This window comes from Falco cherrug, chromosome 11 (assembly GCF_023634085.1).
Source record: "Falco cherrug isolate bFalChe1 chromosome 11, bFalChe1.pri, whole genome shotgun sequence".
Taxonomy (NCBI): domain Eukaryota; kingdom Metazoa; phylum Chordata; class Aves; order Falconiformes; family Falconidae; genus Falco; species Falco cherrug.
Genome location: NC_073707.1, coordinates 27,832,938 through 27,858,706, shown reverse-complemented (window position 1 = coordinate 27,858,706; position 25,769 = coordinate 27,832,938). Strand labels below are relative to the sequence as shown.

Genomic DNA, 25,769 nt, shown 5'->3' with positions numbered 1-25,769 from the left:
TGATCTAGGGGCTGGAACTGCCATTCCAGCACCAGAGGGGTTTATGACTCTTTTATTGTTTTAAAGTTATTTGTGCATTCACTGTACGCATTATGAAACTGCTGTCGGTTTTCTTTATCTCTGAAAAACCAGACTTCTGAGCCACCGGTGTAGCTTCCTAACCACAGGCATGGAAACTCCTGAACTTTAACTAGCAGTGCTATCTAAGTAGTCGTCTTGGTTTTCCCAGGTGTTTTTTTTAAATTACTTTGGGGGAAAATCAGTAATGATGGTTGTTTCAAAAGCTTATATTTAATGCCTTGCTGTTGCAGAGCAAACCTGCTGAGTCACTGGTAATAGTTTAATTCCAAAGCTGGCAACGTTTCTCATTGATTGCCCTGCATACAAAAATCTCCACATTGTATAGGTATGTAATTAATAGTAGATAAGGCTGTCTATTTAAAGCCTATAAAAAAAAATATTCCTTGAAGTTGCACCCTGACGGATTTAAAATGAACATGAACTTTTGACAGAGCACTGTTTGTAGTATGCAGTATGAAGATTCTCAGTGTGCAGAGCAAGGCTTTCATGATGCCACTAGAGAAGTCAAAATAAAGGGCAGAAACTACTTAGGAATTCACTAGAAACCTTGGAGGGAGCTAGGAATAAAACCCCCATGTATAGTGCTTCCATTTGGCAAGCAAAATAAATGTTTACTTACTAAAGCGTTTATTTCTAAATTGTCAGGTGTGGCTGCCCTTTACAGGAAAGCGGGTGCATGACTGGCAAGGAAAAAGAAAAAATTAACTAGCAAAATAAATACTATGAAGAGGAAGGAGATACAGCACAGAGGAAAAGTACTGTGATAGAAAAGGGCAATGAATCAGTAGAAGTTTGCTGGTATGTGCAGAAATGACATCTGATTCTTTTTTCTTACAGTGAGAAGAAATTTAAGCATATTTTAAGTAATTCCTGCTTGTGTTTTCTCCCCGGCTTCTTCCTGTGTAGTTGGGGATCTTTTTTTTTTGGTTGGTTTTTTTTTTTTTTAACAAGAAGGAAGATAAACTGTAAAGAGTGCTGCAGGGGAAACGCTGGGGATATAATCACCTAATTATGAATTTCCTGAATGTGCAACATGACCAGGAGCAACTGGACAGGATTAGTGCTGTATGTTTCATCTCCAGCTGTTTCATGAATACCAATCTACAAAATCGTCCAAGAAGAACATTTTTTTTTTCCATGGCCCTACTTTTGGCTTTAACATCGCAAGCAATACTGCTTTGTTTTCTTTAGAGCTTGAACTGAAACAAGAGCTTTCAACAAAACAAAACCAAAGCAAACCTAACAAGCCAAAGAACTGCTCAGTGTTAGGGAGATTTAACTGAAATATTTGTAAAATATCAAAAGGAGCATCCTTCTCATTGGAAAAAGTGGAACTAACACTGCAGAGATGTGTGATTATGAGACAATAAATGAGACTATTTTCTTCTGGTGCAGTGGTCAGAAGTTATTGTTTTGAATAAGCACAACTGGTGTGTGATCTTCATGGCAAGCTTCTTGAATTGGTTAAGTGCCAACACACTTTGGAAGCTCTGGCAGATGGGAACTTATTTAAACTTATAAAACCAATGTAGACAAAAATGTAAAAAATGCCCTGTGTAAGTCCTCAGCTTGCAAGCAGACAAATTACAAAGACAATGGTTCTTCTCATGGAAAAGAGGGCAACAGCAACATTTTCTTTCCACGATGCCTTTGTAAAGCTTAAGAAACAACTAACAGAATAATATCCCTGACAAACAACAATTTCTGGTGTGTCAGAAATCACATCTTTAGAATAATGGCCCTGGCGTTTAGAGGACTTCTTTTCAGCTGCTGGTGAAGTCCCTGGGTCTGTTGTGACTTCCAGTTGAGTTTAACTGGGCATATTTAGTGCTTAGTAGTAGCCTGAGAGATTCAAAGATCAGATTAAGGTCTTGCCCATTAAATGCAATAACAGGATGCCCAATAGGCACTGGTTTTATCACAGATGGATGTGCAATCCATCATGCACCCCACTAAAAAGACAGGCAGATAACTTTTATTTCAGAATCTTACAGTGGTTAGTCCTTTGATCTTATCCCAAGAATAAGACTTTTGGGGCTTAATTTCTGCACGTGTTATTGAGCACAAGAAATACTGACCTGTGTCCTAAAAAGGGAAAAAAAATCTGCTAATTAATACCATGAACACAAACTCCTTACCAAACTCGGTCAGTTCATGAATGCAAAAAGATGAATATATGCTCAGTGAATAACTGGCATTCATTTCCTCTACATAGAGAGGTACAGATAGAAATCCTGGTTCATGCTGATGTTTACATGCCCTAGATATTTAAAAAGACCGTCCTGCCAAATTTTGGATTCCCTGCGGTAAAAGTGACCGTTAGGAACTACAAACTGCATACACTTGCCCAGAACTTCTTGCTTGTGCCAGTCTCCACTGGCACCGCCTTGAAAATAAAACATTGTAAAGATTGAAGGAATTCAATATGTTTTAATCTGTACAATCTAATCTGCCTTTAGCTTTTGTTTTTTCCGGATAAAAGAGTGAGAGAAGACTACCGTGACCAGATAGTACTGTGTGATTTTGAGTACTCAGTTGTTTAAATTGCACTAACTTTAATGGTTCATGATACGTAAAGATAAGGACAGAAAACGGGTTCATTAACAAGAAAAACCAGATAATGTGGTCCAGTCTTCATTCTGTGGAAGGAGTAAGTTATGTGATCACAAGGGGGAGGGAGGACAGCCCCTACATAATTTCGTTCTGAATGTTTTCATAAGGAGATCATCCAGTTGTTTGCTTTGAGCATCCTGCCCTTCCCTTTGCAGCGTGAGGTCCGAGTTAGGGGTGCTGCAGCGCCTGCTCTTAGCCTGCTGAGGGGTCACCTAAGGTGCTTCTTGCTGAGTACATCTCTTTTTTTCCTTCCAAGTTGTTGCTGGCCCTGAAAGTAAAAGTCTGAACCTGGAGCTCTTGCTATGGGTAAATGTGACTCGTTAGACACCGAGTCCTGAGCCAGCCCACCCCACAGCTGCTCAGAGATGTAATAACGCACATGGAGAGAAAACTCCTGCGGCTGCAGTCCAACCCGTGTTTGAGCAGAACCATCCACCCTCTACGCTGAAGTTATGTGGTATTAAAAATGACTGAGGGCAGTACACCCCACGTAAAAAAACCCAAAACAACCCTACAACAAACCAGCAGTATTTGTAAAATAAATCAACCAAAGCGTTCTCTGTATACTGTCAAACAGCACCCATGCCAAGATCTCAGCCTGTCTGTCCTCCAGAATGAAGAACGTGCGGCTTGTGGGAAAAGGAAAAGTTTAACTCAACAGAAACGTGAGGAAAAGTGTCCTGTGAGAATAAAGACCGTCTTCACAGCCTTTACAATGATGCCCGATCTCCAAGGCCACATCCTGATTGTACAGAGAGAATTTCCACTGGCCCCTCTCTGGGATTTGTCACCAAATAGGAGGGGATGGCTGATGGGGATGATGGCAGAATACAGGATTTAGAATCGGTTTGGACCCAGCCCCAGTCAATGCTGCCTAAGTTGCTACTATGTGATAGCTAAACAATTCCTGCTCGAAAGGAGTTAAGGGTTTCTGTCTGGTCCTGGTGTGTCTGCAGCTTGGGAATGACCCTCCTGGAGACATGGATCCAACAGAAAGGCTAAAGAAGGAGACAGCATTGTCCCTATGTCCCGCTCCTCTGCAACAAGCACACATGGGAAGGGAAACAGAAGAGATGCGCTACTGCATTTCAAATGCCACTTGCTTCCTGAACAAACAGAAAGATCTCGCTGTGACAAAACAAAAATCTGCATGTTATTGAAAAAAAACCCTGACTCCTCAAAACAGAAAAGAAATGTTCATGGCTTTGGTCTGTATTTATTTGGTTGATAGTTCAGGTCAATCGTTTTCTCCAGCGCATTTTGTCTGTCCCTGCTGTGTCACCATGTAACCTAATCCTTTTCCTTTTTCAGGGGCAAAAGATGTTTCCTCCTGGTCTGATTAATGCTCTTCCTAGATGAGCTGGCTCAGGGAGTAAACCATTAAAGGAACAGTTTTATTTGTTACTTATGTAGGAACTTTCTGAGGAAAAGCATTCCTTGCTTCACTCTCCTTTGCCCTCTTCCTTGGATTATAAGCCATGACCAGCTTCCACTGAACCAGCTGACAGTTGCTGTTAACCATGTAACAATGCTCTTCCAACTCATCAGGGCACTGTGGCTGAACAGAAATGCTCCAAGGAGAAGGTACACATTTGCTCCAGGCCCAGGCTGGCTTTGCTCTCTGTTTTTGTGAGTCTGGACACTTCTGCGGTTCCAGGTGAGACTGGAAATGTCCCTGTGCCTGAGGCCTCTGTTTTGGCTCTGCAGACGAGGACCTCGCCTTCCTCTGGCCCATGAGATAGAAAAGCTACAAATCAGTTCTGTGATTTCATTTCCTTCCTCTTTATTTCTTTTTATTTTGCCTTCTTCAGGTTTGATTCTATTTATTCTTCAATTTAATGTTATCTTTTTTATGTCATTCTCCAACTCAGCTCAGTGATTTCTTCCTCTCTAAACCGACGCCTTTGTTGTCCCTTTTCTCTAACTTTTCCTTCACAAAACAGTCTATGAGACCAAGTAAAGGCTTTACCACCCTAGTGAATAATTAATCTCATCTGACTCTGTAACTCAATCCAGGATCATCAAAAAGTCTGCATGTTTTGGGTCACTAATAAAACAAAACATTTTTCTACTTTTAGATTTTACTCATTACAAAAGTTTTTGCTATTAACGACGAACAATACTTAGTGCTGGCTAACCATTTCACATTGAAAAATCTTTCCCATGGGAAATGGCCGATTTGTTGTGTTTGTAGCAATTATCTATTTCAGATAACTTTATTTTCATTTTTCTGTGTTTTGGTCGTTTAAAAAATAAAAACCCCTCAGCCTGGTTGGGCATGGCATTTTGGTTTTACTGAACTTTTACGCCAAACCAACTTTTCTTTAGACTTTAGAGTTCCAACAAGAAGTAGAACATCAAGGAGTCCTATGGGAAAACCGCTTGTGTTGATATTTTGATGGAAGCCGATGAAAATACACCTGGGCTGCTTACGACTCCACAGGGTTTTCTAGTTTCTGAAAGAAAACCTCACCCGGGTGGGTAGGGTAGATCAGCCGCTGATGAAAGCTATAGGGAAAAATAGCGCTGAGGAGTCAGTGACGGGGAGGCCGCAGAGCACATGGTGGATGGGTGACACGCTGCTGTGGAGGACGGTTGGCCAGCCCAGGGGCTGAGGCCACATCAGAAGAGCCTTCATGGCGCTGGCTGTGATCTGTGGCGTGGGTGAGGCCGAGCGCTGGCTCAAACTCTTTGCTGTAGCCAGATGAACGCTCTGCCCATGGCTCTGCACTGCCTCGGTGCAGCGCTGCGGTGAATGGCCACCACGGCTCCCCGGGGCTCAGCCCCACGGCCAGGGCATACACTTCTCCTGGGCGGCAAGAGTTTAAATAAATCAGGGCACTTCGTAAGCTCGGAAAAACACTGCCTGATGCTTCTCCTCCTCGCTCCCAAGGGATGGAAAGGCAGGAGTGAGCTTCACGGTGGGCCCGAGGGATCCGCTGGCAGGGAGAGCCCGGCCCTCAGCCCCCGGCCCTCAGCCGCCCGGGCCAGGGGGCTCCCGCGGCAGAGGCGGCCCCTGGGCGGGACAGCCTGCGTCGCGGTGCCGCTAAACGGGCCGCGGGGAGGGTCGGGGGGCGGCTGACGCCTCATGGGTGACAGGCGGCCGTCGGTAACGCTGCAGGAACGGGGGGCGGCGGGGCTGGCCCTCGGCATGCTGCGAGGCGATGCCACCCGCCCGGGCCCCGGCCCCGGCCCCGGCCCCGGCCCCGAGCCGCCCCGGCCGCGCTCCCCGCTGCCCGCCCCCGGGCCGCCCCTAGCGGCTGCCCCCGCTGGCGGCGGGGCGGAGGCGGCGGGGCGGGGCGGAGCGGCTGCTCGGCGGGGCGGGGGCAGGAGGCCCGGCGCGCCCCGCCGCCGCCGTCGCCGCCTCAGCCGGCTTTTCGGCGGGAGCTTCTACTCCAGAGTGCGCGGTAGCGTGGGCCGGCCGCGGGCCCCATGTGGTGCCGACATCACTGACATGGCGGAATCCCCGCCGAGCCCTCCTAGCGCTTGCTCCAGCTAGCCGGGACTCACCGCCGCGCCCGGCCCGGCCCGGCCCGCCGCCCCGCACCAGCTCGCCGCCAGGTAAGGACGTGGCGGGGGACGGGGGAAGGGGGTCGCGGGCGGGGAGCGCGGCGGCGGGGCCGGGCTGAGCTGTGCTGGGCTCGGCTCGGCCGGGCTGTGCTGGGCTCGGCGGGCAGCCCCGGGGAGCCGCGTCCCCCGCCCCGAGGCGCCGCTGCCGGTCCCGGCTCTTTTGTTCGGCGGCGGGGCGGGAGCTCGGGGCGGCCGGAGGCGGCTGCGGCGGGACGCGGCCGCACTTGGCGGAAAGTTTCTCCCGGCGCCTTGCCCCCCCGCCCCCCGCCCGGTGCCTGTCGCGGCGCCCCGGGGCCCCGCCGGCTCTTCCCCCGCGGCGGGCGGCGCCGGGCGGGCAGGCGGCAGCGGCGCTGCGAGGGGCTGGCGGCGGGACGGGCCCTCCAGCACCGCCCGGGAACCCCGCGGGGCTGCCAGCCCGGCCGCTGTCACCGCCTCCGGCCGGCCGCTGGGCTCCGGCAGGGGGAACCCGGGGGGCGCTGGGGGCGCTCGGCAGCACGCGTGGGTGCGTGGGTGGCGGCGGCCCGCGCCCTGCCCTCGGCCGCCCGCCGCGGGAGCCGTGCCCGTGGGGCGGCGGGGTGCGGTGCCCGGGGCCGGCGGGGGCGGGCGGCCGCGGGGTGCCGGGCAGGTGGGGACCGGGGCTGCGCCTCGCCCGCCGCCCCCTCCGTCCATCCCTGCCAAATGCCGGGATCCAGGGGGCACGGCGGAGAAAACGCTGGAGAAAGGTGCGAGCGGCTTCTCCCGGCCTCGTCCTCGCCGCCGGCTCTTGGCTTTGGCGGCTTCGGGAGGGAAAACCCTGGAAACTTTTTTTTATTTTGCTTGCCAGACACCTTTTTTAAAATGGCATGCTACCAGGAGACGGAATGAAAAAAGAAAAACTCTTTTAAAAGCTTAACCTCTCTTAGGTTAAGACCACATCTGCATCCCTCCCCTCTACCTTCCCCCCTTCCCGCTTCTCAGAAATGTGCTATTTAAATAAGGTTTTGGCGAAGGTACTGCGGCTTGGAGGTAAATGTAACGAACCATTTATCCCATCTATATTTGTAGAATAAAAGGCGGGGGGCAAGCATGCCTCTCTCCATATTAGTGAGTTTGTATTTCATTTGCATTTCTTTGTGCACTTTGAGTACCTAAAATTACTGGCCTGACTCCTTAAAGTGGTAGTTTCCCTGTGACAGACGGGGGAAACAGAGATACGGGAAAATGAAGTTTCTTGTTTGGTGGTTTTTTTTGGTTATTTTGGATTTGTTGTTGTTATTGTGCTTTTCGATTTATTTTTTTTTTAAACTTGAACGCCGTGCTAGATTTGTGAGAACAGAATTCACGAATCCCAGTTCCCTGTGCCCTAACCGCATTTGCTGTATCCTCTAACCACTTACCCTGCAGAACCCAGGGCTCAGCCAGTACCTTCCTGAAAGGTGCCAAACCAGTCTAACTCGAGTTTAACAATGTGCTAGGTAATGGGATTTCAAACTTGCATGCATTTTTAAGTCTAGAACACTATTTCTCAACCTTTTTTGCAGCTGAGCTCGCTTTAAAAAGGTTGAGACAGGCAGTGCCACTGGTCTGGGCTCTGCTCCTTTCTGATGGGGATTGACTGGTCCAGACACAGATGACATGATGAATGCTTGGCTGAAAAGCCAGATAAAGGCATCGCTTCCATAACCTCAGGGATAGGCAGTGGGCTGCCTCCCAAGTGAAGGCATCTTGCTCCTCTCACCCATTCCACCGGTGGTCTTGCCCACCTACCACCGGCATCTCGGCAGTAAGAGAACATGCTGCCGGTGCTACCAGTAAGAAAATGATTCTTGGCGATGTTCCCGGGGTCATTTCGGGTCTCGCACAGAAGCGGTCTGTTAGTGCTTTTCTCCTAATCTTCAGCACTTTGTGGTTCCCTCTCAGTTTTTGAAGCAGTTGTGCTTTGTGGTTGTATTGGGACCCTGCTGGGACAGAAATGTCTGCTGCCCCAGAAGTATTGCATATTGCTCTTCCCAGTTCAGTATCTTTTAGCTATTTATGCTTATAACGTAGCTCAGAGATGAGTCTGTGTGGAAGTTGATATATTTTACAAATATTTCTCTCTTTTTGTTTTGAACCACCGGGACTCATCTGGTTTGGGTTTGAGGTCACTGCTGGGACAGCGATGAGAGGGGTTTTTCATACTGTTAGCCTATAGTTGGCCAAAGGATAAGAAATGAAGAAAGTTACATCCAAAATAAGCAGATATTCTTCTATAGCCAAGAAGCTCAGAGCTGTAACTCCATACCGCAATCATTTTGTCTTTACTCTCGGAAAAGTTTGCAACTTCCAATCTGAAGTGCGTTTGTTCTGGCTGTGGTTTTTTTTTTTTTTTTTTTCTACGTGTGGTATTTAGTGAACTGAAAGAAGATTTCTGCATCATGCCTCTTCCTTAGCAGAGAATTTATGGGGTTTTTTTCCACCTTATAGATTACTATGAGTGCTCTGATGAGAGAGAGAGAGAAGCAGTTAAACTTCTACAGTTCATAAATATGTGCAAGAAACTATATACAGATCAGGCAGTAAAGTTCTGCATGTGTGGGGTTGAATTCATGAACTTTTTAATTAGTATAATTGGCTCTTCCCTCAAAAACATAGGTTGTCAGTCTGGTGAGCGCTAGTGCGGAACCAAAGTTTACAGTATGAGTAAATGTTTGTAGTGTGGGGATCTTAATTCCTACAAAATACGTATAATTACTTAAAAGTCCAAGAGCCTGTATACAGCTGAATAAAACAAATGATTCTCCACAGTGCTGTTCTTCTCAGTGTAGTTCACCACTCCTCTCAGAAGGGAAGATGTGAGGGAAGATGGAGGGAGCTGTGGGGAGCTGCAGGACGGGCAGTTTGGGATGCCCTCGCAGGGCGTCTCTGCCTCTCCACCAAGGATGCTGTGGTGGTGGGTGTTAAGTCTGGAAATCGGGTGTGCCAGTACATCGGAATGGTTCTGTGCAATATGCTGTAGGTTGTCAGAGTCCTGTTTGTTTGCAGTAGCCTTTAATGTGCAGCAAATAAAGAGCAGAGAAAGCCAGCAGACCCCTGTGTAAGTATCAGCTGTGCAAAATAGCAGTGAGGCAAAGGCTTTCTCAGACTTGTTGTTGCACAGAGGACTTGTGCCTAGGTGATCTTTGCGCTGCTGAGCAGCAGCAGCTGAGCGGTGGAGGATCCTTTAGAAACAGGAATATCAAAAGTCGTGTTGTTTACGGCCGAGGTTTAGTGTCCCTGTGTGATCTGTCCCTGGAGATGGAAGGTATGTGGGAAGAGGGAAGTTCTTCAAACAAGGCAGTGGAAAGAAAGAGAGGCTGGGTACACAACGGTAACAGGCCATCTACAGGCAGGAATGTTGGGCTGTCAGCAAGCAGATAACTCCAACAGTTTCCAGTGGGGATGCGGGGCTTCGCGGTTTTTTTACCAATTTATTGTAAGCGCCGCTTTGCAAAATTGAAGTTGTAAGCCCCCTCTCTGTTGGATTACGGACAGCCAGGAAAAAAAGCACAGACTAATTAAATATGATTTATTGTGGAATTTGTAACAGTGTTGGAGAGATTAGTTGCCTTTCAGAAACACTGCTGCGGGTGTTAAAATTTGTGCTCTGCTCTGGATGAAAAATGATGGTGCTGTTGAGCAAGTACACAAGAAGAGCGTAGCCTGTTAGTATGATCCTGAGCAGCGGTATTCCCTAGAGGTGCCAGGTAGTGTGGCTTTGAGCAAATCTTCACAGTGCCTTTAATTGGGAAAGGATGCCTTTTCTTGAGCTTAGAGGTTAAAACATAGGGCTTCTCCAGTGACATGCTTTCTGCGTTTGATCTAAGGAATCCTTTGTTTACAAGTAAATTGTGGTGTTTGTTAGCAGATAACAGACAAAAAGCCAACTACACCACCAGCTGTGTAAGAAACATTCTTTATTGGCATTTCTGGTGGTGACAGTTTATAACAGTGGTATATACTGAAAGTTACTGTTTAGATACTCTGGTTATTAAGCTGCAGCTATGTATAATGTTATTTATGTGATATGAAGCAACATACAATTCCTAAGTAATATAAGCATATACGTTCTATTATTTTTTGAAGAGGACAAAGGTTGCAGCTCATGCAGTGACATGTGGCATTTACTTCTTCTGGCGTCTGCTTCTAGTTCCTCTAGAAGCCGCTCAGTGGAGCGACAAGATGGATTCAAGAGCAGGGTTTCTGCTCTTGTTTTGGTTTTGTTAGATTTAGGATAACTGAAGCCAAACACTGGAATTCTCTGGAGATGCTAATAGGCTTGTCTGCTTTCTCTTTGTTGACCTGGTGTATAGCTATTCTGTGGCAGCAATGCAAATACCTTAAAGCATGTTTTATATGTGAGTCTCTAATAATTGCCTTATACGTAATTATGGATGTTTCTATTATTAGGTCCTTGCAAAGGACTCTAATAATAGAATGTGTGTATGTGTGCATATATGTATTTAAACATATACTTCATGCTTTCAGGAATGTTTCATACGGAATGTTTTGAAAAGAGAAAAAAGAAATTGCTCTCAGGAGGCTCTTAATAAAAACTTCAATACGCAACAATTTTAGATGACCCTTGCCACCCTCGGAGATCCTTGGGATGTTGTGGGCAGATTTCCCCACGCTTTTAATCTAAGCTAGAAAAATGTCAAATGTGTTCTGCTTAGTTTGTAGGTCATTCTCTGGGCCTCTGTACAGCTGTGTCAATTTTTCATGGTTGCTCCCTGTTCCCCACACACCCACTAATAAAATGCTAACATTTATAAGCTAAATCCCCATGTTATCTTTCGCCCCAAGTATTTCTGCGCGATTCTTTAGTCAAGGCCAACGCCGTAGTGAAGTAAAATGGTGTGATTGTTTCGGACCTCGGTAGCAGAAACAGCATAGGAGTAGCGAATTGTCCTGATTTGTTTTAGGATCACCTTACTATTTTTCTTTAGTGTAAGATTAGTTAGCCGCTAGAATTTATTCTACTTTATAAGTTGCCTTTATTGTGGAAGTATATGCCTAGTCAGTGGCAGTTCATATAACGTGACCTTCTGCTTGCTGACACTTGAGCTGATGTAGGTATGTTATTAAGTATTATGCATTGTTCTTTGCTCGTTATTTATTTATTGATGTGGAATAATGCAGCAGAGAAAAAAAGATGATAGCGTTTGTGATAATGAGAGTAGGTTTTCCTTCTGGTCAGTGTATTTCTTGCAGACTCATGTAATGTCAACTCACAGAAGAAAAAGAATCGCTTTCGGTGTCTTGTTACTAGCAAACGTGTGGCAAACTGAAGCATCACTTTATTAGGATAAATTAACAGAGCATAAGCAACACAGAACAGCAGAGGTGGTGGGTTATTTGGGGTGTGTAATGCCTGAACTCAAAAGCCTGAATAGTGGCTTTTGTCTGTAAGTACTGACAGAGGTGGTGGCGTTGAAAAGCAAAGGCACAGCTTGGGCTTGACTTACTTGACGAAGCATGTTGCTGTACCATGTGACTTAGTCTTTTGCCTTCCATTTGATGTTTTAGCGTCAAGGATAATGGCTTAGATCGAAGTGAAAAGTGGAAAAAAATCCTTCTTTTGTGACCAGATAAGGCATATTGGCATATACCACGTACCTGATTCTTCTAGATGTATTTCAACTGGGTGCAGGTTTGAGACCCAGCTGAATACCTGCCCGCACATTCCTCTGTTCTTAAAGCAGAAGGGTGGTTACATGGCTGGTGTTTCCTTTGAGTTGCGTTTTTGGTTGGCTTGAACAGTTGAAAAGTTCGCCTTGTCTTTCCCAGTTCTTAATCCACTTCACAGATATTAATATCCTGTTCTTTTGTGAGATACTCTAAAGCTGTGAGGAAATTATTTTTGTGGTGTAATTCCAGTAGATACCTTTTTAGTAATTGTATTAAAAATTGAAAAAAGGGGTAGAAAGTGAGGTGTTGGTTTTCACCAAAACCTGTTGGTGCTGTTCCTCTGGAATACAATGCTGCCTTCAGCTGAGGCTACTTTGGGAGCGATGACTTCTAAGGTGAGAAATTTGTTCCTAATCAGTTGCACTGACTGAAGGATGAGAACACGTTTTTTGAGGGCTGGTTTCCATCAAGTCATCCCCTGAGCTGGGCAGAGGGGCACTCGACTGCTGTCAAATCTTCTACTTTGCCAGGTTAACTAGGAAATTTGTTTTCAAAGCCTGCCTTGGGGAGGGGAGAGCAACAACTCTTTTTATTTTCTGATGCTGGAAAGTGTTAGATGTGGCATCTCAAAGAAAAGCAAATGGAAAAACAACTATTTCTTATTCTGGATTTTTGCAGAATTGGCTTCTGCTTTAATGAGTGTTCTTATTCTAAGGACTTCTGCCTTTCTTAGTGTTGTGCTTGCCCATCATTTCTTTGGCACGCTTATTCATTGGCTGCCCATGGTTTCTGATACTAAGATAGGGTTTTTCTTTTAATTATATCTCTGTATGGTTTATGTTCTTCTGGTGGTTGCACAGTTGTTAACCTCGCTGCATGGCTGAGAATCACCTTTATTTCTGCTGTCGCACTGCAGACCGGAGGCTTGGGGTGCAGCATTTGGTGTTGCAGAAGTGTCCGTCCTGAGCAGCCAATGCCATCTGACAATCCATGTGTCTGGGGAACTGAGCGACTAGACACACAGCGCTTAATTTGGCACAGCGTTTGCTCTTTGCTGGCTTTTCTTGAATGCTTCAGATGTGGGTGAGGGAGGGGCTGCAGATCTGTTTGTGGCACGCTGCATTCCCTGCTGTCCTCTTCCTTTTTGCTTCGTGCTCTTGTTCACGCAATGGGTGTGATGCGTGGCCTTTGCATGACTAAAAATGCAGGCATGTGGACACGAGGCAGTTGTATGGGAGGAACGTGTCCATCCACATGCGTAGTGGGGGTGTGCCCGGCATTACTGCCGAGGTGGCTGTGTCTTGGCTCAGCGGTGGGTACAAATGACACAAGAAGGCTGTGGTATGTAATCCCCCAGTACTTCAGAAGAGTCCAAGTGGCCTGATCGGGCAGGACCACAGGGCACTCCTTTTGGATCGTAGGTTGAGTCATTGTTGGTGGTACCTGTCAGCCAGCCATGCAGGGAGAGAAAATCCATGGGCGTCTTCAAAAGCTGGTTTTGAGGAATGGGTCAGAAGTTTTCTGGCTTGTTTGGTAAGAGCGTACATGGATGAAGGGTGATGGGGATGGAAGCTAAGAATTGGAAATGTAGGGAGGTGGCCTTGTGTTGTGGCTGTCATGTAGAGGAGGGACCACTGAGGCATGGGGGTGGCGGTGCTGAAGGAGTTAAGTTGTGCGTGGCTTGCAGCACTGGGTGGTCTATGGAGAGCTTAGACTCGGTGACAAACCCAGAAGCAGGTTGAGCTACAGGAAGGTTGATGGTGTTTATGGGGATGAGAAAGAGATGGCAGAAAAAACAATCTTGACATTAAAAATAAATTATTACTTTCAGTCTAAGTTGTCAGTGCCTTAGAGAAAGGTGCTTTCCTGTGCTTGTGCTGATATCTGAGCACGCGTATACGTTGTTTCCTCTTACATGAGTGACCTTATGCAGTTGGGGGGAGGTGGGGAAAATGGCAACTGTGTGGCAGATAACTCACCTATTATAAACTCTGGAGTCTGACAAAGTTTAAAATTCCACATCGGTGCAAAATGACTTGATAGCTGCAAGCATGATATGCTGCTCGTATTGCACACCGTGACCCTGCAGGCATTCCGCTCAGAGAAGTTAAAGCAGATTTTTTACCGTCTGGAAAGTTATGTTAGATGTTTTGAGGATGAAGGGTTAATTTTCTAGGAATTCAGTGGGTGTATTGATACATTCATAAGTTTAGCTCCCTTGACGTAGTTTTTGTTGCTGTTCCCCGATCACACCTCTAGTGATTTAGGTTATTGTAGATGCTCTCCTGGTCTCAGGTAATACTGATGAAAGTAGCTCTCAGAATAAGCAAGTGAAGCGTGATTTTTCCGATACTTCTGTTTCCCCTAAGCAAGTAGGTGGTTCACACCTGTGGTGCCTCATCAATTTCTATTTGTATGTTTTTGTCTGGGTTTATTTGTTTTAAAACTAAATTACATTTTAGTAGGGCAGGACCTCAAAACAACAGCAACAGAAACCAACCAACCAAAAACCTTAAAGGACCAAACCAAAATGACTTCATATGCCACATTCTGGTTAACTTCAGATGTAGTTGAGGTAATAGTGTCTTATGTTCAGAGGTCAGAATTAGCCAGCGGATTTCACCAGACACGGGTGTCTTGTTGCATGTTTGTATGCCGAGTATATGAACTGAGAACATTCATATGTGTGTTCAATATCGTGTTCAGTGCGTGTCTTGTTGCATGATCCTTGCAGGTACTGTGCTGTGCTGAGCTGTTCTGCGGTGCTGGGAGGGCAGAGTGCCGTACCAAGGCAGCAGCTTACGGCTCACGGAGTTTTTTGCTGCTGTGTCATATGTTCCAGTTTTGCTTCGTGAAGGTCTAGAACCACACGTTTACAGGACTTGGTGCGGAACGTGGGGGTTCCATTATTGGTGGAACCGATACACAAGAAACCTTATGACTAAAGAGGAAAAAAGACAAATTCTGGGATTTTCAACACAGCACAAGTTCCGCAGATTTTAACACAAGATTGGGCAAAAGCGATCAGAGTTGTTAAGGTTGCTCACGCTTACATACAGTCAGCCTTAATCCTTGTTTCTTGTATGTCAGCTGGTGGCAAAATTAACTTGATTCTGCTCTGCACATATTTATTTTTGCAACTCCATATGCTGCTCTAACAGATGTTTATTATTGCTTATTAAGTTCTCTGGTGCTTTTAACGACCACACAGAAGATAAACATCCTCTGTGACTTTGTTAGATGTACAGTGCAGACTTCTTGTTGTGGATTTGAAGCCTGTTCCTCAGGTCAGCGTGCACCGCAAGCAGCGGTCAGGGCGCTGGATGCCCACGACTGCTCAGATTATCTGAAACGGAGAGGAATGGTCTTGTTACCTAATTAAAGTGTCAGCTCTCTACAAGCTCTTGTGTGTGTGGTATTTTATCTTTACCTTTTGCCCTCTCGGTTAACAGAGCTGGACGTGCTTGTCCAGATGTTCCAGCTGCCTTGTTCAGTGGGCAGGAAATGGTGATGGGATGGAAGTTAGGCAATCCTGCCGAGTGCAACCCGAAGGGTCGCGGATCTCTTCCATGGCAGCCACTTCTGGATGAAGCATAAGAGCCAAGTCATTCAGATACCCAAAAATTAAAGTGTAGCCGTCTTGTACATTAAATAGGTTGCGGTTACAGAAGTATCTGAATAGGTTGCTTCAGTGATGTGTGAGAGCTGTTATGTTGCAGTAAAGGCAATATTTGTGGATATAAAACACTGAAGTTAGACATCAGCCGTTTTACTTCCTTTTGGCATTTCTTGATCAGGCAGTCAAACAGGATGATATTATGCTCTAAAAAGTTGCTTTAAAATGTTTTTCAGTTCCTCAGACCTTCTAGACTGTTAGTGTTGTCCATGCTAGCAGATCTGGGTCATTTCTCATCTATCTCAATAAACCCTTATTTCTCTATTTCCTTCTTCCTTCCTTAAATTTTCTTAAACTACAAGGTATTCATCTCAGTGCATCCTGAATTATTGGGTTAGTGTAAGGGAACAAAGATGAGTGAATAAGTGGTTGTAGTATCTTCAGAAATGCGAGAGTTGCGAGGTAGAAAATACAAATATGTGAAGACAAGGAATATAATAAAATGAATGAAAAAGTTTGCGGGTAGATAGTGTATTATTTGTGGCTCTGCTGTCATCTAAGATTCTGTGGTGTTCTCTAAATGAAATATAAGCAAGTACAGTAGTATGCTCTCTTACGTGATTGAGTTCAGTTGAACAGTGATAGTACCGCCTTTGAGCAAATTTGATGTATCCTCATCACAGGCAGTGACACGGTTCTGCCGCAGAGCTGTGGGCAGCGCTGGGTAGGGTTGAGGTGCTGCTTTCTGGCTGTGGGTTAGCGACGTGGCAGTGGGAGATCTGCCGCTTCCCTTCGGGAGGGGAATACAGAGCGTTGGCCGGGTGCCTGGGCTAGCCTCGGGTTTGTACTTGGGTTAGAAAGCGTGTGGGGATGGCAGGTTGGATCTGTCAACTTTCCTTCTGTCCTCAGGAGAGGTATTACTCAATTAGGTATGTGTGTGTGTGTGTGTATATATATATATTTAAGGTGTCTTAATGATGTATCGGTGTCCTGGCTCTGTAAAGCCAACAAGGTTTAACTGTCTTCTGGTGGTTCCCTGGACGGCTGGATGTGCAGAGCTGCCCCAGGATCGGTGTCCTGCCTGTGCTGGCCTGCCGCGGCTGCTCGTCTTCTTACTGCATGGCAAGTGCAAGGCAATTTGAGGGAGCTATATGCAAAATTTAGGCAATTCAGATGAAGAAAATCTTACAAGCTGACTCTCTGTAAATATGTTGGAAGTGCTTGACTGGTTCTGCAATGAGTATTTTTTATTGGGTATATAATGTTTAAGGTATCTCTGGTTTAGCATTTTTGCACATCCCCACTTCTCCCAGAAAATGTTTCACAACATTCAACAACTAGTGCATTTCTAAAAAATGCAAAGGGATTTGGCAGGTGGAAAGGGGAAACAAATGAAAGCCTGACTCTTGTCATATGCAAAAATACGCAGTTGGGAGGAAGAAACAGAAAACAACCATTTTTATCTATTCTTTTCTAATGCATTAGACAAAGATTTAGCGTGGCTGCTCGATGTTTTTTCTGCCAACATCATCTCTTCCTGACCTTTGTGATCAGTGTGAGCATTGAGGATTTGTAAAGCAGATACAGAGACTTTGCTGTGCAACTACTTGTACTGTTCGAGCATAGTGTGAGTGTGGTCTGGAAGTGGTGGTACAGCCATGAAAAAAGGCATGCACCAAGGGGTGGATTTTTATTATGCTTTTAATAGAGATGGGAAGGAAGAGTCATACTTTTTTGCTAGTCCTTCTGGGACTTACTTTGAAAAATGTATACATTCTGATCACCTTTGTTAGGGAAAGACAGAAAAATTTGAAGTGCTAGTTGTGGGCAAGGGTTACAAGCGTGAGTGGAAGTGTAGAAAACCTTTCTTATAAGATAGAGAAATATTAAACAAGGAAAAAAGTTCCAGTGAACTTCACTATCTCTAAATCCAATAGATGTAAACACTGTGAAGGTGTACAGGACTATTTAAGCCAAAAGCCAGTGTCAGCAGATGAATGCGTGGATGCAAGCTGTCAGTAAAGACTTTTTCAGAATTTGATCAGACAGCTTAGTCCAAAACCAGTCCAGCTATCCAAGCAAGAGACTGCTTATGACAAGCAGAAAGACCTAGTGAATTGTAATGTATAGAGCTTTATGCAAGGCTATGGAAGAGTATGTGGCTGTTGTATTTTCATGTATGGATAAGGAGCGTACAAATGGCAGAGTGATTTGAAGAAGTGGGAGAACAGAAAAGGACCTTTTGTCCTGGAATATTGTGACAAAAATACTCCAGGCATTCATTGCAACAGCAAAATTTATAAACCTGATCTTTTTTTTAATGTATCAACATGATAAAAAACATAACTTCACGTGCAAGCAGACATGAAAAAAAATGGATGTGTGGAGCTGTATAGTATTGGTGCTGAAACTTTGATATGGCTGCGATCATGGTGGAATTTCATTCCTATAGCCTGTTACTGATACTCACTTTTATTGGTAGAAGGTCCTGATGTACCATAGCTTCAGGAAAGGAGATAGGCAGCTTTCAAAGAGCTTTGAACATCAGGTCAAACGATAAAGGTGTTTTCCAAAGCTGTGTTGTGACAGTGGTGGATCACTTATCAGAGTAAAGCCCAGAGGTTTGTATCCAGAATTTTACTAATGATAATCTCTGGGAAGGAGCATGTTAACTTCAGGATAATTGCAAGCTTCAAAGCAAAATCAGAATACAAGTTCAACTTTGTTTATGCTTTGGCACTGGGGGGAAAAACATAACAAGATTGGTGTTCCATAAATATGAGTTCAAATAATTAAAAATCAAAATGTCTGAATTTATATTTGTCGATATAAGATGGTAGTTATCCAGAAAAACAACATGAAACTTAAAAAAACCCCAAAACACCAACACACAAACCACCCAAAAAACATTAGTGAACTGATGTGCAATGCCAAAATAGAAATATTTTCAGTTATATGGAAAGGAAAACCTAAATCGAGTCACCTGCAACTTCGGAAGTGGCTGTACAAACAACAAATTAGTAGTTATGCTCGCACCAGTACTTTAGAAAAGGAAAAATCAGCATGGAGTGAAGGTATTATCTAGCTAATTGCTTGGTAGCTACGCTGAAACTGCTTTAATACTGGCCTGTGGTGTTCCCTTTCTCAGCAGAAAGGCTTTTGTCAGGCAGCAGTTAATGTTTCTTGGAGAGAGAGGATGCAGCGAGTCCTTCTGCCGGCTTTCATCTGAGTGTTTTCTTCTTACAACAAGGAGTCACGGGAACTTGTTGACAAAGCTGTTTTCTGTGATTGAACTGAGGTTTTGTTTTGGGTTGGTTTTTTTATTCCAAAGAGTCAGGTTTTACTTAAATATATCAACACTGTCTCATTTAAGCTTGTGTGATGTGCTTTCATTTCTGAGCTACTTGGGGGGGGGGGGGGTGGGTGGGTGCGAAATTGCTTTAATTGTCTTGATGTTAATGCAGAAGAACTGGGAGCTTGTTTCCATCCATCAGTGCTGGAGACTTGAAACAAAAGCCAAGCAAACTTCCAGATGGTTGCAGATCCTGGATCCCAGCCACTGCCCGATGCAATTCAGTACGCCTGCCTCTATCACTTAACTGCTTACAAAACTGCTGTCTGCCTGGCTTCATAAGCGTGGACTTCGCTTTCCTTGGCAGTGGGTTGAAGGAGGAAGGTGAAGCAGTGTGGTGGGGCAGGAATGGTCCCTGTGGGGTCCTCAGGCTTTGGCCAAGGCTCCTTGCCAGCAGTGTAAGGATTGGCTTGTGAGTTCTCCAGGGTTATAAAACACCCAGCTGTTGACTTTCAGAGTTGTGTGACTGGGCAGCTGAGAACTTGGATGGGCTGGAGGATGAGCTGTATTGACAGAGGAACAATGCTTTCACAAGCATGCACACATACTCCCCTCACTCCCCTTTTGGTGCCGGGGGTGTGCGCTATCAGAAATCCTGTCGCTAATTAATAATCACAATAAGCCAGTGCATGTGAAGTGGGGTTCTTTGGTTGGTTGGTTTGGTTTGTTGTTGTTTGTTTTTTCCATTTAAATTAAAAAGTCTCTGGCAGGGGAGTTAATGAAATGGCTGGGAATGGCGTCTTGCATTGTGGCCTCTTGTTCAATCATGGTTGACTTGGTGCAGAGTATGTCAGAGTTGATTTTATTGTTCTGATGGGATTTCAGCCCAGTATGGCAAGGGAGGAGTTAACATGGGCAATAGGAACTAACTTAACTTCAAGGGCTGGTGGGAGAGCAGGAGGGCAGGAGCTGGCTGGAAGAACCTGGCTGGGAAGGGGGAAGAAGGGGCAGAGGGAGCATGGAGCATCCCTGGGCTGGGCAGGCAGGGGACCTGCCAGCAGGTTGGCAGGGCCACGGCACAGGCAGCAGCAGTGGTCTGTGGGGTTTTATTTAGGAGTGGCTGGATGTGGGCAGCTGGGTGCGGTGGTTTAGATCCCACCTACAAACTGCTAAGCATTTCCTAATTTAGGAAGCTCCATATGACAGAGTTTGCAGTGTGAATTTGTAGTTGTCAATGTGGACAGCCAGAAAGGTCCTGCCAACTGATAATTTTAATTAGCGTTACTGACCGGGACAGGCTGTCAATTGTAGTAAGAAACCATTAAATAAACGTTGGAAAAATGAATGTGGTCGTTCCTTTGCTCTCCGTAGATACCAAAGCACCTCACAGAGGCAATGCATTTCATTATCCCCATTTTACAGCTGAGAAAACAAGACACAGAAGTGAAATAACTGGAGATACTTGTTTGCTGGGGCTTGCTCCAATTGAGGCTGGACTAGAAGTCTTATTAGTGGTCTGCATGTGTCTGGGGGTTTCCCTCCCCAACAAGAGACTTGACAAGCCTCCTGGCAGTGCCTGTGTGTGGTTCCAGTACCTCTGCGAGCCTCTCCCAGAGGAGGATTGCTGACAGCTTGGCAAGAGGGTAATAACTGTTTGCGTTCTACTTAGTATGTTATGTTGTATCTGTAGGAAGTCTTTGTAAAAGGCTGACTTGTTACAGGTGAGGGGGGTGAAAATGGTTTTCTTACAAATGCCAGCTAAGATTTTTGCAAGCTAGTAAAATTGTCAGTAGGCAGTACAGCATGCGCTTAATTTAGTAAAGTTATAGTTCTTTCTTAGAAAGGGTAAGGTTATCCTGGCTTACTTGTAATTTATATTCCTGGTGAGCACATAAAGTCCTACTTCCCTAAGAGGAGGAAATACCGTTCACTTCCCCTGGCTGATCCCATCTACTTCAGTAGCTAATCTTCGGATTTCGGGTTTTTAATGTTGTGCCCAGCTCTGATTTGCCTGGCTGCTGCTTCTGCTCACTGGTTCTTATTGTTCTTGAATGTCCGATCCTTGTTGGCCCTGGGACCACATAAATAAATCTTGCGCGGCGCTGTAAGTCCTGCTGGAGCGCCATGCGTTGAGCTGCACCCATGGCATGGCTGATGCACAAACCGTGTTATCAGCTCCCCATTTAAGCTGTGGTCAGTTAGCTGCCAGCTCTTAATGCTTTGAAGATAATTCTTTTTGATTATGCAGTGCTAACTCATTTATCAGTGTTGCATGGTACTAAGTCAAGCGCTGGCTGAAGAATAGACGTGTGCTAACACGGCTATCTTCCCAGCCAAAGGTGTAATCTTGTTAGAGGGTGCACTTGGATTTGTTTGACAGGACCTGTTTTATATAGAACAGCAATGCTGATTATGTTCATATATTTGAATTCCTTTTCGATGGAATCCTACGCTGACTTTTGATCGTTTTGTCTGAAAGCTGTGCCTTGCTAATGGGATGTAATGGCACTGGTCATCTTGCATCGCTCTCAGCTACTGGTGCTGGATCAGTATGGCCTCCCCTCCGTCCCTCCACACCAGTGCACCCTGTTGTTGACAGTAGGTTAGGCATTTCCTTAAAGGCTTAACCCAAAACTTAATTGCAAGATTCTGGGTTTGACTTGGCCGCTGAGGTAATTCATCAGGCTGTTTCTTGCCTTTTTTGAATACTGAGCAGAAAAACTCATTAAATGCTTTTTTCCTTGCACTGTTAGCTGTATTTTCATTTCTGTTTTGCAGTGGGGTTATACTACTATTAGATTTCAGTCTTTCCTGATTTATTTTTAAAAGCAGCTCGTTTTCTGTTTTCCTGCAAGTTGTGATTATTTTTTTTGGTTTGACTTGTCTTGACTTCGGTCTTGGTTTCATTTAGCAGTGTTCTGTAGTTCTAGTTCACTTTCATCACAGTTCTTCTTTCCCTCCTTTACTCCTTTTTATGTTGCATTACATTTATATTGTCTTTCTTTTAGCATGGAGTCAAGATAGCTTTTTAGCCAAAATTTCCCACTTTTTCAAACAAGGGGATCGTAATTTCTCATTTCCAGTTGTCTGTCTTTAAAAAAATTATATATTTTAAATGAGCTTACAATTGTAACATACATAAATTTTCTTTCAAGTCAGTTTTTCCTCGCAATCCTCATCAGTTTTGGGAAATGAACATTCGTTGTTTTAAATCTAAACTGCATGTACAAACTCCAATTAATCTCCCTCTAATAATGTTTGATTGCTGTGGTGTTTCAAAAGCTCTCATGGGATGGTCCTGACTGGTTCTGTGAAGATGAAACTTCCAGCTGTTGGGAGCTGAGTGTGCAGAAGCCAGAAGGATAGGAAAACACTGACATTTTTTTTCACACATCTTATATAGTTTTTATGTGTATGGTGTAGTGAAGTTTTGTTTGCTCTTGAGCTATGTTTGAATTTCCTTTGTGGTGTAAATCAAATAGTTCTCTAAATACTTCGTAGGCAGTGGGGGAAGGAAATGGTTTCACAAGTGTTTGCTGTACAGAACTTGGCGGATCATCCCAGTGAAGTAGTCAAACATCATGATATTAAAAAAGGAGGTGCTGCAATCCAACTCTGCGTGTATATTGATAGATAAAATACTACAGATGTACATCAAAGTGCAAGTTCGTGGCCTGATTACACAGCTCTAACTTCGCGCTGCTGCTGAAAGGTCAGTCCTGCCTCCAGCACCCTTTATTCCTATTGCTCCTCTTGTCTTGCCTCGGCGAGTTAGACCCCGGGGTTGGTCTGGAAGTTAAACTGCGGTCTGACTTGCCTTGCCACTGGGCGAGTGCCATCCTGGCACAGCGAGAGGGGCAGCAGCGGGGGTTCTGGTGTGGCTCCGCTGGTGCTGGCTTGGCAGTAGGCTTGCTTCAGCCTTCCCTGAACCTGGGCTCAAACAGCGGAGCTGTGGCTTCCGAGGTGTCGGTGGCGTATGGTCCTTCCTGCGGCGGCGGGGTGCCCGAGTGGGGCATGGTGTGCCTTGGGGTACCTCCTGCGCCCCGCCGGCTTCCCGCTGCCAGGCTGGCTCCCCAGCCACAGCAGCACCTTCCCCCAGCAGGCAGGGATGTTCCTGCTGGGATGTTCCTGCTGAGGTACAGTGCGAGGGGGTCTGTCCTCGTGCGGACATGTGATGTGTTTTACTTTGGCTTTAGTCTTGCAGTACTCAGGCTTTTGAAACCAAACCATAATCAAAAAGATGTTTGAAACCAAAGCATCAGTGATCATTCTCCCTGTCTGCTAGTCTTGTCCCCTGACCACCACCTCCCACACGAAAGGAAGAGGGTTAAGAGATGGTAAGTGCAGAAGTGTTGGAGCTAAAAGCCTCCTGGTTTCCTCGGGGCTCTGCTGTGCACATGTGGGACAGCTTTCTCTTAAAGTGTTCCTGTAGTACACCTTAGGAAGTGATGTGCCGGTTAAAAGAACAGCTCAGCTACCTGGTTTTGATTCAAATAACTTGCTCTCCTTTAGTGTTTGCTTTAGCTATCTGTCCCAATACCTCAGTTTCTTCCTCTGTTGAAACCGTCCCTGCTCTTTGTTTCTCACATTTGAAGAGACAGGCTTTCACATCCTCTGTTCGACAAGGCGAGAAGGCGTCAGGAAAGATCTTCCCTTTCTCTTCTGAACGGCTTGAGGCGGAGATCTTGTCTGTCTTTATATTTACTCACTGTGAAACGCGTTGTACTGAATAGCAGCCACCTAGCCTTCCTGGAACAGCGTGTGCTGCAAGAGCACAAACACCCGGGATCCGTGGAAGGGCTGGGAGCCGCGGGCAGAGGTGCGTGGTGGCTTCTCCCACAGCCGGGGTGTCCCTGGCAGCCCCTGCGACCTGCGCCTCTCCTGCGTTGTTTGAATGCAGCATTAACGCTGTGCGGTAAGAATCTCTCCTAATTACTCGCTGCTAAAATTTGGTATTTGATAGCTACTTAGAGGCAGAGGCAAGAAAGTTTATAGATAGAAGTCGGTCACTGCTTGTTAATTGAAGTCTGTCTTTTGTCAGGGATAATTAGTGCAGCATTGGTAAGAGATAAACAAAAGTTCAGACGGAATACAGCTGAGCTGTAATCTGCTTATGGTAAAGCTGAAATAGCAAAGGGTGTGTTTGGCTCGAAGTGCTTGTCCACGGATCTTTGACTTCTGTCCTTATGGGGGAAGGGATAGTGAGCTTTGAGGCGCAAGCACGATTCTAATGCTGAAATACAGAGGCAGGAATGAGTAACAGAAAGGTATCTGTAACAGAAGTGCCTCTTCTGTGTGTTGGATCCCAGGCGGTGTAAAGAACTATTAGATGATTAACATCTCCTTTTAGTAACGCCTCTGTTGGAAATCTCAGCTACTAGGATGCATCCAAAAAGAAGCCTACTGAGATATGGAGCAATGCTTCATGGAGACTTTGGTTTTTCCACCCAAGAATGTAGCCCTTGGGTCGTGTTTCCCTGTGTGTGTGTAGAGAGATAGAGTTCTGCTCTTAAAGCAGTGGGCTTAACTTAATTGAGGTCAGCTGCGTTTATATAGGTTCACCTACACCATGGCTACATTTGCGCTCACTGTTGTTCTTTGCTTGCATCATTGGAGACTTGGTTTCAGCAGTAGGCTTTGTCTGGCCCAGGGGTGGGTGAATGATTTCAATGTAGGCGTGAGGGAGAGTTGGGATGCTGGACAGGGAAAGGTCTGTGTAATGCAGAAAGAATTCCAAGCATCTTTTTGGTTAATTCTGTTTTTTAGAGGACTGCTAATGTGGCTTGATGGGAACTTGCATGCTGAGTGCAGCTTAAAGTTTCTTGATTATTTCTGAAAATGTTTTTGTAAAGTCTTCCTGAAAATCTTTTTAAATTGCCAATAATTGTACGTAAGACGAAACAACTCAAAGCCCAATCTTTTTACCTTTATTTTTGCAAAACTACTGATAATAGCCTGGCAAATACTACAACGCTGCATCTACTTTACTTCTAATGAAGAAGAGCCCTGATCCCATCTGATTCAATTAAATGTGTGCTTTCCTGCTCAAGGACTGAATTTTACTGTGCTTGGTATAGTGTACTGAAAATGCCTTATTTTTCCTACCAATTGTTTTGATTTTAAAAGGAAAAACTTATTTCCACAATATTTGCAAATGCTACAATATTCCTCTGCAAAATGTGCTGCTGCTGTTTCCAGAACACACAGAAGGGTTTTGGATGCTAGGATTTTGTTACTGAAGTAGCGATGGTGACTTTTATAATTAAAAAGCAAACAAACAAAACCAGCTTGTCAGAAATGGAGATCGGAAATGTCCGTTACACTAGACACTTGGGTTCTGTAAAACTGGATTTGGAAAAACATTGAGGGCACTTTATATCCTCTGAAACGCTGCATTACCTCTTCCCTTTCCCGCACCTTCCTACAGACACTTATTTTCTGTAGCAATTACTCAGGTTAGAATAAAACTAATAAAACTGGCAAGCATATAGGGAGCCTTTTCTCTGATGCACATCTGCATAGCTTCATTGTTTTCAAGATATTTGTCCCCAAACCTGTTAATTTTCTAAGCTGTTAAAATTATGTTGTCAGTGATCTGATAATCTTCAATGGCTTGCATTTAGATTGCACATTCCTGACCGATAATGTGAACCGATAGCATTAGAGAACTGGTTGAGGGTCAAAGAAGTGCAATAACGGGGATGGAGTTTTTTGAAGAAGTTTTTCCCAGATTAATTAATACCTGTCAACATCTATTTCTCAGTAAGCTTAATGGTTTTGGAGGTAGAGATGCTGCTTTGAGAATAAAAGTTGAGGATGCAGCAGAGTGTACAGTTCATATGAATAGTGGAGAAAAACTCAAATACTTTTTGTCATGTCTTTAAATGATTTTTGTTGCATAAGACTGTCTTGCAGGAAGCTTTGAATCTTGTGGATTTGGTTCAGGTTTGTCAGTTAACTTCAGTGGAC

The 25,769-nt window shown here is 45.1% G+C and overlaps 1 protein-coding gene across 1 annotated transcript in view; it reads left to right on the top strand.

The window, feature by feature from the left end:
• The first annotated feature begins 6,046 nt into the window (after positions 1–6,046).
• FNDC3B (fibronectin type III domain containing 3B) overlaps positions 6,047–25,769 on the top strand; it is a 209,607-nt gene continuing 189,884 nt past the window's right edge. The window contains exon 1 of the mRNA XM_055723542.1: positions 6,047–6,255. The gene's annotated coding sequence lies outside the window, so the exon portion shown is untranslated. The remainder of the gene's footprint in view (positions 6,256–25,769) is intronic.